This window comes from Aquarana catesbeiana, linkage group LG04, assembly GCF_042186555.1.
Source record: "Aquarana catesbeiana isolate 2022-GZ linkage group LG04, ASM4218655v1, whole genome shotgun sequence".
NCBI lineage: Eukaryota > Metazoa > Chordata > Amphibia > Anura > Ranidae > Aquarana > Aquarana catesbeiana.
In genome coordinates this window covers 628,481,480-628,493,948 of record NC_133327.1, presented here as the reverse complement: position 1 = coordinate 628,493,948, position 12,469 = coordinate 628,481,480, and the positions used below count along the sequence as shown (strand labels likewise).

General features: G+C 42.1%; 1 protein-coding gene across 1 annotated transcript in view; it reads left to right on the top strand.

Moving 5' to 3' along the window:
* MARK1 (microtubule affinity regulating kinase 1) overlaps positions 1 to 11,461 on the top strand; it is a 229,339-nt gene extending 217,878 nt beyond the window's left edge. Inside the window, exon 19 of the transcript XR_012244007.1 lies at positions 10,534 to 11,461. The gene's annotated coding sequence lies outside the window, so the exon portion shown is untranslated. The remainder of the gene's footprint in view (positions 1 to 10,533) is intronic.
* The last annotated feature ends 1,008 nt before the right edge of the window (positions 11,462 to 12,469 follow it).

Sequence of the window (12,469 nt, the reverse complement as noted above, 5' to 3'; positions counted from 1 at the left end):
TCAGAGTGATGCTCTGTGCTGCCGTTGACCAATCAGAATTGCTCTGATCAGTCCCAGAAACCCAGCAGAAAGAAAGGGAAGAAGAGTGGGGATTTTAGATCCCTGGACCACTACATCGGCTGCATGGGCCCTGAGAGCTCATCAGCTATGGAGATGAGTGCAACGGAGGCTGGGAAGAGTGTAAGGTTGTTTACCTTTTTTTTTGTTTTTTTTCTGAAAAAGTGAACTTACATTTAAAAAGGGAATCAAAATTAGGCCCCAGCGAGCTTCATGTAAGCAGTTTTTAAATACTCTGAAATATGCAAATTGTGACTATGGGGTAGGTCAGTGCTGAGGATTGTCCACAGTGCACCACATGATGTAATGCAGTGCAGTGCCTCAATAGGATATGGAGAGGCAATCCATGTTGCATTGTGGGTTGAACTAACAGGACATGTCATTCCAGGAAGGGTCCCGGGGTTTGGTGCTCGCAGTGACAGATTGTAGAATTGTTGTTGATGTCCAGTCCTCCTTTTTTGTTGTGGGGGACAAATGAAGCAACAGCCTACTGAAAGTCAAGAAACAAGTACACACCCGCAGTGCTCTGTGTGTGTGTGTGTGTGTGTGTGTGTGTGTGTGTGTGTGTGTGTGGGGGGGGGGGGGGTTGTGTTTGGGAAGCTGTGTGATAGGTACAGTCCCTTGAAAAAGTATTCATACCCCTTTAAATTTTCCACAGTATGTCATGTTACAACCAAAAACGTAAATGTATTTTATTGGGATTTTATGTGATAAACCAACACAAAGTGGCACATAATTGTGAAGCGGAAGGAAAATGATAAATGCTTTTTCAAATTTTTTTTACAAATAAATGTGGCGTGCATTTGTATTCAGCCCCCTGAGTCAATACTTTCTAGAACCGCCTTTCACTGTAATTACAGCTTCAATTCTTTTTGGGGGTGTCTCTACCAGCTTTGCACATCTAGAGAGTGACATTTTTGCTCATTCTTCTCTGCAAAATAGCTCAAGCTCTGTCAGATTGGATGGAGAGCGTCTGCGAACAGCAATTTTCAAGTCTTGCCATAGATTCTTAATTGGATTTAGGTCTATGCTTTGCCTGGGTCATTCTAACACATGAAGATGCTTTGATCTAAACCATCCCATTGTAGCTCTGGCTGTATGTTTAGGGTCATTGTTCTCCTGGAAGGTGAACCTCCGCCCCAGTCTCAAGTCTTTTGCAGACTCTGTAACAGGTTTTCTTCTAAGATTGCCCTGTATTTGGCTCCATCCATCTTCCCATCAACCCTGACCAGCTTCCCTGTCCCTGCTGAAGAAAAGCATCCTCACAACATGATGCTGCCACCACCATGTTTCACGGTGGGGATGGTGTGTTCAGGGTGATGTGCCATGTTAGTTTTCTGCCACACAGCATTTTACTTTTAGGCCAAAAAGTTAATTTTTGGTCTAATCTGACCAGAGCACCTTCTTCCAGATGTTTGCTGTGTCCCCCACATGGCTTCTCACAAACTGGACTTCTTTTGGCTTTCTTTCAACAAAGGCTTTCTTCTTGCCACTCTTCCATAAATTCCAGATTTGTGGAGTGCACGGCTAATAGTTGTCCTGTGGACAGATTCTCCCACCTGAGCTGTGGATCTCTGCAGCTCCTCCAGAGTTACCATGGACCTCTTGGCTGCTTCTCTGATTAATGCTCTCCTTGCCCGGCCTGTTAGTTTAGGTGGACGGCCAAGTCTTGGTAGGTTTGCAGTTGTGCCATACTCTTTCCATTTTCGAATGATGGATTGAACGGTGCTCTCAAAGCTTGGGTATTTTTTTTGTAACCTAACCCTGCTTCAAACATCTCCACAACTTTATCCCTGACCTGTCTGGTGTGTTCCTTGGCCTTCATGATGCTGTTTGTTCACTAAGGTTCTCTAACAAACCTCTGAGGGCTGTACAGAACAGCTTTATTTATGCTGAAATTAAATTACACACAGGTTTACACTAATTAGGTGACTTCTGAAGGCAGTTGGTTCCACTAGATTTTAGTTATGGGTATCAGAGTAAAGGGGGCTGAATACAAATGCATGTCACATTTTTTAGATATTTATTTGTAAAAAAATTGGAAAACCATTAATCATTTTCCTTCTACTTCACAATTATGTGCCACTTTGTGTTGGTTTATCACATAAAATCCCAATAAATATATACTTTTTCAAGGCACTGTGTGTACCTTATGGTGCTGCTTCTGTGAGTTTAATACACAAAACTATCTATTACACTCAGTGCAGTTCCCCCCTCCCCAGGGTTTGGAAACCCTTCCTACTGATTTGTAAATCATCATCTACACACATCATAAGCTCTTATTTAAAGCTGAACTCCAGGCACACAAACTTTAAATATGTTCCTCAATAGCAACAAATTAATTTGTGGCACAAACAAATGCTAATGCACCATCCACATAAGTTAGCCTTATCCCCCTAGATAAATGTGTAGATACACTTAAGTAGCATAAGTAGGTCATACAATGTTCATAAGGAGTTCATAAAAATTCCATAGGAAGGGTGTTGTATCTAAACTATCCAAGTGCAGCATCAATGGGTTTATTACGATTAAAAAAAACAAATGCCAACTCACAGAAATATGAAATCAAAGAGCTCATCTGCAGCCATTCACAAAATTTAAAACTGCGCTGTTATCTTAATTATTGTGACAAACTACACAGCCGCAGCTTTCCTGTGAGACACACACAGTGCCAAATCACTTAACTCATAAAGCTGCGTTCGTGAAATAAATGAAAAATTATAATGTGTAAAAAGTATAAATTGAAAAATATATTGAATAAAGGGATCCGTGAAGAAATCAAGTCCATCCACTACTGGGTGCACCTCCCATCACTGAAATTATCGTGAGCCTGAGTGCAATCCTCCACCATATAAAGTGCCTGCTTACCGGAACACATTGACCTCCTATTATGGAAGGTCAATCTCGCCTGTGGCTTATAACCCAGCCGGGGCCTTGATCCCTCTGGAAATGATGGGAATCCACCTCTGAAAATACTCGATGTTAAAAGCTCCACATGTAAGAATGATAAAAGTTCACCATGGCATAAAATTCTTTATATGTTTATTGTATATTTCTAAGCATGCACTTAAATCAAAATCCTAGGAAACTCGCTTGTATAATAAAAAGCCGGCCGGCTTGTAAAATCGGCCCGTCCTTCCGGGACTTCCGCACGCGGTGACGTCAGCATGTCGCTCCACCCTACACGTTTCGTCACAAGATGACAAGATATTATACAAGCGAGCTTCCTAGGATTTTCATGTCGGTGCATTCTTAGAATTATACAATAAACATATAAAGAATTTTATGCCATTGCGACCTTATATCATTCTTACATGTGGATTGCCGTCGGTTCCAGAGGGAGCAAGGCCCTGGCTAGGTTCTGTAATAGGAGGTCAATGTGTTCCGGTAAGCAGGCACTTTATATGGTGGAGGATTGCATTTCTTCACAGATCCCTTTTATTCAATATATTTTTCAATCTATACTTTTTACACGTTATATTTTTTTAATTCATTTCACGAGCGCAGCTTTATGGTTTAAGTCAGGGGTCTCAAACTGGCGGCCCTCCAGCTGTTGCAAAACTACAAGTCCCATCATGCCTCTTCCTGTGGGAGTCATGCTTGTAACTGTGAGCCTTGCAATGCCTCATGGGACTTGTAGTTTTGCAACAGCTGGAGGGCCACCAGTTTGAGACCCCTGGTTTAAGTTATCTGCAGCCATGCCACATTTCACCCCATTGATGCTGCACTTAGCTGCCGCCCCCTTTATGTTCCTTTTTGTTGCCTCAAAAGCAACAACGGATGTAAATCTCTATGTGTGCACCAAATGACTTTCCAAACCCAGATATTACCTTGTAAAAGTTTGTTACCTCAATACTATGCTGCGCCCAGTCTGTACAGAGCTGTGGGAGGGACCCAGCAGGCTCCACCCACTACAGGCTGCCTGCAGAAGACTACAGGAGGGGGCGGAGACCAAAAGTCACCCTGCACAAGCAGCATGATCAGAAGTGGCCAATCTTTATTACAGGAAACCTCTGCACAGAGGCAAAGTACGGGAGTTGTTTAAAGCTGGAGAACTGCACATATTTGGAGATAATACGCAAAGGAGACTGACTTTAAACTAACAGTACACGTGGCTCTTATTTAGAAGTTTTTTCCTTTGCCTGAAGTTTATTTAAATAAAGAAGTCCTTTGACTAATAAGACATGCCTTATACTGGAGAGACACCCTGATCTCCTCTGCACTTTAAAAAAACGTTCCCACTTGATTTGTATTTAAAACTGAACTCTAGGCTGATATAAAAGACAAAAAGTATTGCAGCTCTGTATTTATTGATACATCATAAAATGTATTTTTTACATGCAAACAGTGTAAGAATTAGACCTGGTGTCAAATTCTTGCATCAGTAGAGCTCATTCTGTGAGAAGGAGTCAATTGTGCTGCAGTGTTATTGTGCCAAGTTACATGCTGAATGGAGGAGAGAGCAGAGTGACAGATGGGCTCATTAGTCTACTGCAGGGGTGTCAAACTCAATTTCATCTTGGGCCGCATCAGCAGTATGGTTGCCCTCAAAGGGTCAGATGTATCTGAGGTGCGCTACATACAGAGTGCAGGGTTCAGGGGTATGTTATGTACAGAGTGCAGGGTTCAGGGGTGCGTTACGTACAGATTACAGGGTTCAGGGTTGCGCTACGTACAGATTACAGGGTTCAGGGTTGCGCTACGTACAGAGTGCAGGGTTCAGGGGTGTGCTACGTACACAGTGCAGGGTTCAGGGTTGCGCTACATACAGTGTGCAGGGTTCAGGAGTGTACTGTGTACAAAGTGCAGGGGTCAGGAGTGTACTGTGTATAGGGTTTAGGGGTGTGTTACGTACAGAGTGCAGGGTTCAGGAGTGTACTGTGTATAGAGTGCAGGGTTCAGGGGTGTGTTACGTACAGAGTGCAGGGTTCAGGAGTGTGTTACGTACAGAGTACAGGGTTCAGGAGTGTACAGAGTGCAGTGTTTAGGGGTGCATTATGCACAGTGTGCAACCTAAACAACTGCCCCCCCCCCAAGCTTTCTTGCATCTCTCTCTCCCCTTCCTGGCTACGCTCTGGTACCTCCCTGTGTAGGCTGCTCTACCTCACCTTGCAGGGAGATCGATCTTTCTATCAGCTTCTAGAGATATGACCCTGCCATGCCCCATCTTGTGTGCACGCTGGCTTCTAAGTTTACAAGTTTCCTGCGATGTTGGCACACCAGCTGATTTTTGGATCAGCTCTCGGGTGCTGCCGCTGCCACCTTTCATGGTAAGGGAAACCAGCAGCGAAGCCCTTCAGCTTCACAGCCAGTTCCCTACTGCGCATGTGCGAAGCACACTTCGCTTTCTAACTGGCCCGGCAGAGAAAGGAGGAGGGGGGCCGAACTGCCGAGGAACAATGCCGTGGCGCGGTCTCCCGGAAGTGGGGAAGGGTACCTGTCAAAAACAGGTGCCCATTCCCCCCTGAAAGGTGCCAAATGTGGCACCGGAGAGGGGGAGGAAGCAGATAAGTGGAGCTTCCACTTTTGGGTGGAACTCCACTTTAAATTTGGAAGTGCAAAGTTCCACTTTTTTTTATCCCTCCCCCTTACAAAAAAAGGAAAGCCTTGTACACACGGTCAGATTATTGGAGGAATTTGTCAGTTTTTTGTTTGATGCCAGTCTCAAATCGAAAGTAAAGAGGGTACTCGCCATCAGAAAATTTTCCGACAACAGAATTCAACGTCAGAAGGGACGTAATATGTTGAATTGTTTTGTATGTGTTCTTTCATTTCTGAGCATGCCTAGTTTTGCTATTTAGATTTTTTTTTTGTCAGAAAACCGTACTAATGAAAAGAAAATCGGACGTTGTGGTCACATCAGACAAAAATTTTCAAGCCTGCACATCCAGTTTTTGTCTGCCGAAAATTCGTAATCGGCTGTCAAAAGCAGCATACTAACGATCAGAAAATCAGCAGATCGTTCATCGGACGAAGGTTATTTTCAGATTTTCTGACCGTGTGTACTGAACCATGTACCGTCAAGAACGCGGTGACCTACAACACTACGACGAGCCGAGAAAATGAAGTTCAATGCTTCCGAGCATGCGTCGAATTGTTTCCGAGCATGCGTGTTTTTTTGCACATCGGAATTGCATACAGACGAAGGGAATTTCCGTCAAGAACTTTTTCCGTCTGAAAAACCAGCTCTCAATTTTTTGCTGGCGGAAATTCAGACAGAAAAAGTTGGATGGAGCATACACACGGTCGGAATATCCGACCAAAAGCTCCCTTCACTTTTTTTTTGATGGAAATTCCGACCGTGTGTATGCAGCATTAGAGATTTAAAAATCCTTCTGTAAACAATCTGCCCACATTAAAAAAAAAATATATATATATTTTTGGCAAATAGTTTATTTTAAAAATGGCCCTTTTTAAAGCCATTTGTATTGTGGGAGCTGTCAAAAAAACTGAATTTTCCCAAGTATGCTTTAAAACTTGCCGTTTATTGGCTTGCTCAACTCAAGTATAATTAAAGGGGAAAAAAAACTTTTTTTTTGTGATTTGTAAAAGGTGGTGAGGGGTTTGTTTTATTCTCGGTAACACCGTTGGTGAAACTTTCTGTAATTGTCCTCATCCCCCATATCACTGGGAAAATCAAGTGGCCACCCAAAGAAGAATATGGGATTTTTCCACTTGTTCCTGTGACAACTGTCTTGGAGAGGACTTCTTTGACATCAGGAAGATATCTTCTCACTTCTGGTTGACTTGACAGGTCAGAAAGTAAAAGTAAACCTACCTACAGACATAGGACAAAAAAAAAACTGACAGCGATCTTACCCTACCCTAATGTAAAGGATTTGGATTTAGATATATTTTAAAAATGCTGGATTTTTATCAGGTGTTCTACTGGGGTAAAAACACAACAAACAATTCCCAGCTCAACTTACCAGCCAGTCTCCAACAAACCAAATCATCCAGTCTAACAATTCACATCAAAACAAGGGGTTTTCGTTTGCACAGATTTGCAAATACATGCGTAAGCTACAAAGGCCACTTCACGGTACCCCAGTATTATCTTTAATCCTAATCTCTACATTTTGAGAGCCTCCAAAGTAGAAGCACATATATAAATAAAGGACATATTGAGGTCAGGTATGCCTGGAAGGAGCCCACTCCTTCTTAATGGTATAGAAACACACTGGACACCCAGCAAGAGCACAATGGCAGTGAGGGTATCCAGTGAGTCCCCTCTCAAATTTGCCAACAGTACAAACATGGCAACCTCCCCAATCTGTAACTGGCCTATGCAACAAGGAGCACATGGAAGGGCAACACATGTCAAAAAAACAAAAATTCCCAGCTCACTTACTAACCAGCCTGCAACAAACCGAATCACCCTGACCATGTTTCACTGTGGGGATGGTGTTCTTTGGGTGATGTGATGTGTTGGGTTTGCGCCAGACATAGCATTTTCTTTGATGGCCAAAAAGTTCAATTTTAGTCTCATCAGACCAGATCACCTTCCTCCATACATTTTGGGAGTCTCCCACATGCCTTTTTGCAATCTCAAAACGTGCAATTTTGTTTTTTGCTGAAAGTAATGGCTTTCTTCTGGCCACGCTGCCATAAAGCCCAACTCTTTGGAGTGTACGGCTTATTGTCGTCCTATGTACAGATACTCCAGTCTCTGCTGTGGAACTCTGTAGCTCCTCCAGGGTTACCTTAGGTCTCTGTGCTGCCTCTCTGATTAATGCCCTCCTTGCCCGGTCCGTGCGTTTTGGTGTGCGGCCATCTCTTGTCAGGTTTGCTGTTGTGCCATGTTCTTTCCATTTGGTTATGACAGATTTGATGGTGCTCCTAGGGATCAATAAAGATTTGGATCTTTTTTTATAACCTAACCCTGACTTGTACTTCTCAACAAAATTGTCCCTTACTTGTTTGGAGAGTTCCTTGGTCTTCATGGCAGTGTTTGGTTAGTGGTGCCTCTTGCTTAGAGCCCTTGCACACTGGGGTGGGGGGCGGCGTCGGCGGTAAAACGCCGCTATTATTAGCGGCGTTTTACCGTCGATATGCGGCCGCTAGCGGGGCGGTTTTACCCCCCGCTAGCGGCCGAGAAAGGGTTAAATACCACCGCAAAGCGCCTCTGCAGAGGCGCATTGCCGGCGGTATAGCCGCGCCGTCCCATTGATTTCAATGGGCAGGAGCGGTAAAGGAGCGGTATACACACCGCTCCTTCACCGCTCCGAAGATGCTGCTGGCAGGACTTTTTTTACCGTCCTGCCAGCGCATCGCTCCAGTGTGCAAGCCCTCGGGGCTTTCACACTGGGATGACAGCAGCGGCACTTTCGGGGCGGTTTGCAGGCGCTATTATTAGCGCAATAGCGCCTGCAAACCGCCCCAGTGTGCAAGGGCTCTTAGGTATTGCAGCCTCTGGGGGTGTTGCTTAGGTGTTGCAGCCACCTTTCAAAAAGTTGTGTATATGTAATGACAGATCATGTGACACTTAGATTGCACACAGGTGGACATCATTTCACTAATTATGTGACTTCTGAAGGTAATTGGTTGCACCAGAGCTTTTTATGGGCTTCATAACAAAGGGGGTGAATACATACACACATGCCAATTATCATTTTTTTTATTTCAGAAAAATTCACCAATTTAGACTATTGTGTTCTGATCCATCACATATAATTCAGAATAAAAAAACATTGAACTAAAGGCTGTAATGTAACAAAATAGGTATAAAGCCAAGTGGGGTGAATACTTTTGCAAGGCACTGTATAATAATGGATAGATTGAGGGCAGGTATGCCTGGTGTACCAAACACACAGAACGGAAGAGACTTTCTGCAGACTCAGTTTTAGTAACCTATCCATTAGTTTCTGACTGAAGCTGACTGACCCTGTCCATTTTTATTTTTCAATTTTTTTTCTGGTTACGCTGCCATGTTCATCTATGCTTATTGGAGTTTGTCGTTATTTTCCTACTTTATTTTTATGTTTGTGCTAGTATTCGTCACAGTCAGCTGGACTATAGTCTTCACTTTTGATTTCCCTTATAGAAATAATGCTTGAAAAGTTACTATAGGCTTAAGCCGACCATAGATGGATGGAAAGTTGGCCGGTTCAGCAGGGACCAGCCAAATTTCGATCTGTCTATGCCCAGGCCGGTTGTACAGAAGTCGATTTCTCTTACCTAATAACACACTACCTGCATTATCCACAGCACCTAATCAGACGGCTTCCATGTGTGTAAAAGCGGAGCCACAAATGCATACTTTTTTTGCATTGTAATTCTTTTCTCAGTATAATTAAATATCAATATCTGAGAATTTTTCTTTTGATAGCAGCACATGCAGGTTTGCTGTTTTTTTGGCTGTTCCAGGCTCTAAAAGAAATAAAAAAAAATCATGCAATTACCTCACTAACACTACAAGCAAAAAAATCCTGTCTACTTCCTTTTTGACTGAAACTAAAAAAAAAAAAATTCGAATTAATGCTTTGATATTTAATTCACTGAGACTAGAAACAGAAGTGTATGTCTAGCTAGTACTTTTCTTTTCTAGTTTTGGATAGAATGAGGAAGGATTAGGAATATTCCCAGTGGGGACACAGACCCTAATAAACAATTCTAGGCTTTTACCTTCTCTAATAAAATAAAACATTTTTATTTCTTTGTGTCTGTTGGAAATTTGTCTGGACATTTCACTTTAACAAGTCTGATGCACTCTTTTGTGAGCGCCATGTGCATCATCCAGATGTAAAATGAGATTTCCAAGAGGCCACTGTTACTTGTTACCCTTTTACGTACACTGGTACACAATGCAGGCTTTTTAGGTGAGAAGATGCCAGTATAGATGGACACTTGGTTGGATTTGAAAGGGTCTACTGGGATTAAACTGTTGAGGAAGGTATAAAAATCATGTGTCCAGGACGCTTCCACACTTCATTGCCAAGGTTTTACTGAAAGCATGCAACTCTGAGTGTGAGCCAAATGTATATGCCCGCACATTTATAGGCCTATTCACTATATGTGATATGACCCATACCACCCATTTCAATGAAGTTCATTCTGTAAAATATAACTTCTATTTGGAGATTAAGGCCATAAGTACTTGGTAGTGCCACTCCAGGTTGGGGTATAGAGCCCCATTGGCACTCAGGTTAGTAGGGATGCCAGCGTAAGAAAAACAAATCCAGTGAGCCATGAACATTTAAGCTTAAAACCGCTGCTCGCCATAGCCGATCCTAGTAAGGATGTATTCATGAGAAAGCCTCAGTTAATGCCACTCCTAGGGCCATGCCCCCTAACATGTTTTGCCCCATCCACCAGGGCTTAATCATAGGGGTGCCCCCTATGATAAAGCCCTGGTGGGTGGGGCTAAAATGTTCTATTTGCATTTCATAAATTTGTATAGCAAGCGCCTTGCTCCTTTCCTTTATGAACGATTCTGGTAGTATGTATAATAATGTATTTCTTTTAATTTTTTTTCAGTGCACTTAATTTCTGCCTCCATATGGGCCGTCCTTGTTGCACGCCATTCCTACAGTTACAGATTTAATTTATTGCCCCACAGGCAGGGCCTGCAAGGGGCCTTTTCTTTGAAGATGTCCAGATTCATTAAGCGCAGAATAACGGAATCTGGTAGTCTCCACCATGCATGGCTGCAATCCCTTCGCTTCGTCACCGCTAGCTTACCAGACTCCTCTGCACACCCCTTGTATTTATGCCCGGTCTCCATGCTTGTAATGTGCCGCTTTCAACCAAGGCGACAGCCTAAAATATAAATATATATATAAATATATAAAGTTTTTTTTTAATTAGTAAAAAAAAAAAAAAAAGTAAAGGAAAAAAATATGAAAAACCACTAGTGCTGGTGCATTTTAATACATTTATTTTATTTTCATTTTCTTTTTTTTTTTTTGTACTGAACTAACCCTTTGGAGGTTGATTGTGCAATGTAATTTAATGTTGTACTGATTGTAATCATTGTTTTTGGGCTCAGCCCCCATCTGCACACAGGTTATTGAGACGGTCGTCAGAAAGCTGTTGATTTTATTTTTCTTAAAAAAAAAAAAAAAAAAAAAAACCACACCCGAAGCTGTGAGCAAATGTTCAGACCTAACCCTTTATTTTTTGTTATAGTTTTTTTTTTTTTTCTGTAGTTGCCATTATGTTTTGCAATGACTTCCTGATTGAAATGGACTTTAAACAAGTACTGTAACTGTGTGATGTAGCTTTATTTCATTTTGTAATGTTTCAATTCTAAAATGGATGTGTATTGTTGCCTTAGACAAAAAAAAGGGTGATTTAAAGAAAATAAAATGAGTCTAGCCCCCTTTTATCTAGTGACATTTAAATGCAAGATATTCACTTTCTGGTGCACTCTGATTAAAACTTACTTGAACAGTTCTCTCAAAAAGTGTCTTGTCGATTTCTCTTCCTGGGTGAAAGGTTGGCAGATGTGTAATATCTTATCAAACAGTACTTCCAGTTTTCAGTCCCAACTTTTAGTAGTGTTTCAAACCAAAAGGTGTATGTAAATGCATTTTCCTTAACCACTTGCTGCCTGCTGTATAGTGATTATATGGCCTCGGGGGCTCTCTGCTTCTAGGATGGCATCCCTGGACGTCCTCACGTGTGCGTGCATCAGGAACTCTCTGACTGCTGTGTGGCTTGGACATAGTGCATCACAGATCAGGGTAAAGGGCCAATCACAGGGGACCTTTAGCACGTGATCGTTGTGTCCAATTACAAGTCAACACAGGTTCAGATCTGTGCTGGAGCAGTGAGTTTTGACAGTTCACAATACTTTTACAGTGTTTTGCAGTGCCCTGATTATCAGTGCAGCCTCATCAGCACAAACCAGTGAAGAAAGATAAATGACTTATTTATTTATTTTATTTATTTCAGGTACTTATCTTCCAGTAAAACCTTGGATTGAGAGTAACTTGGTCTAAAAGTTTTTTGCAAGACAAGTGTAGCACTGACACCCGAAAGGAGCTGCTGTATTTTAATTAGGCCTGTACTGTGTTTCACTACCCCTTTTTTGTTTCTCTCAGTCCCCCCCTGACACAGCTGTGATGTAATATAGTGTGCAGTAAAAACCCTGAAGACAATTTCACAATATACAATGTAATATACCTCTTTGTCTTTACCTTTGGTCTCCAGTCTCCACTTGGCCAATAATACAAAGGAAAACAACACTCACACAAAATTACTTAAACAAGAACTTTGTTTACTGTGTTTGCTTTAAAGTAGAACACTACAATAGTTGTACTGTCAGACCAACGTATGGTGACAGTCAACAGATTTCAACGTACAAAGGTATTTTACAGATGTAAAGTGTTTGAATTAACTTGCTAGTAATGTACTAAGGAAAATGGGATAAATGGCAGAGTGAACTGATTTCACTATAAGCACTGCCCCA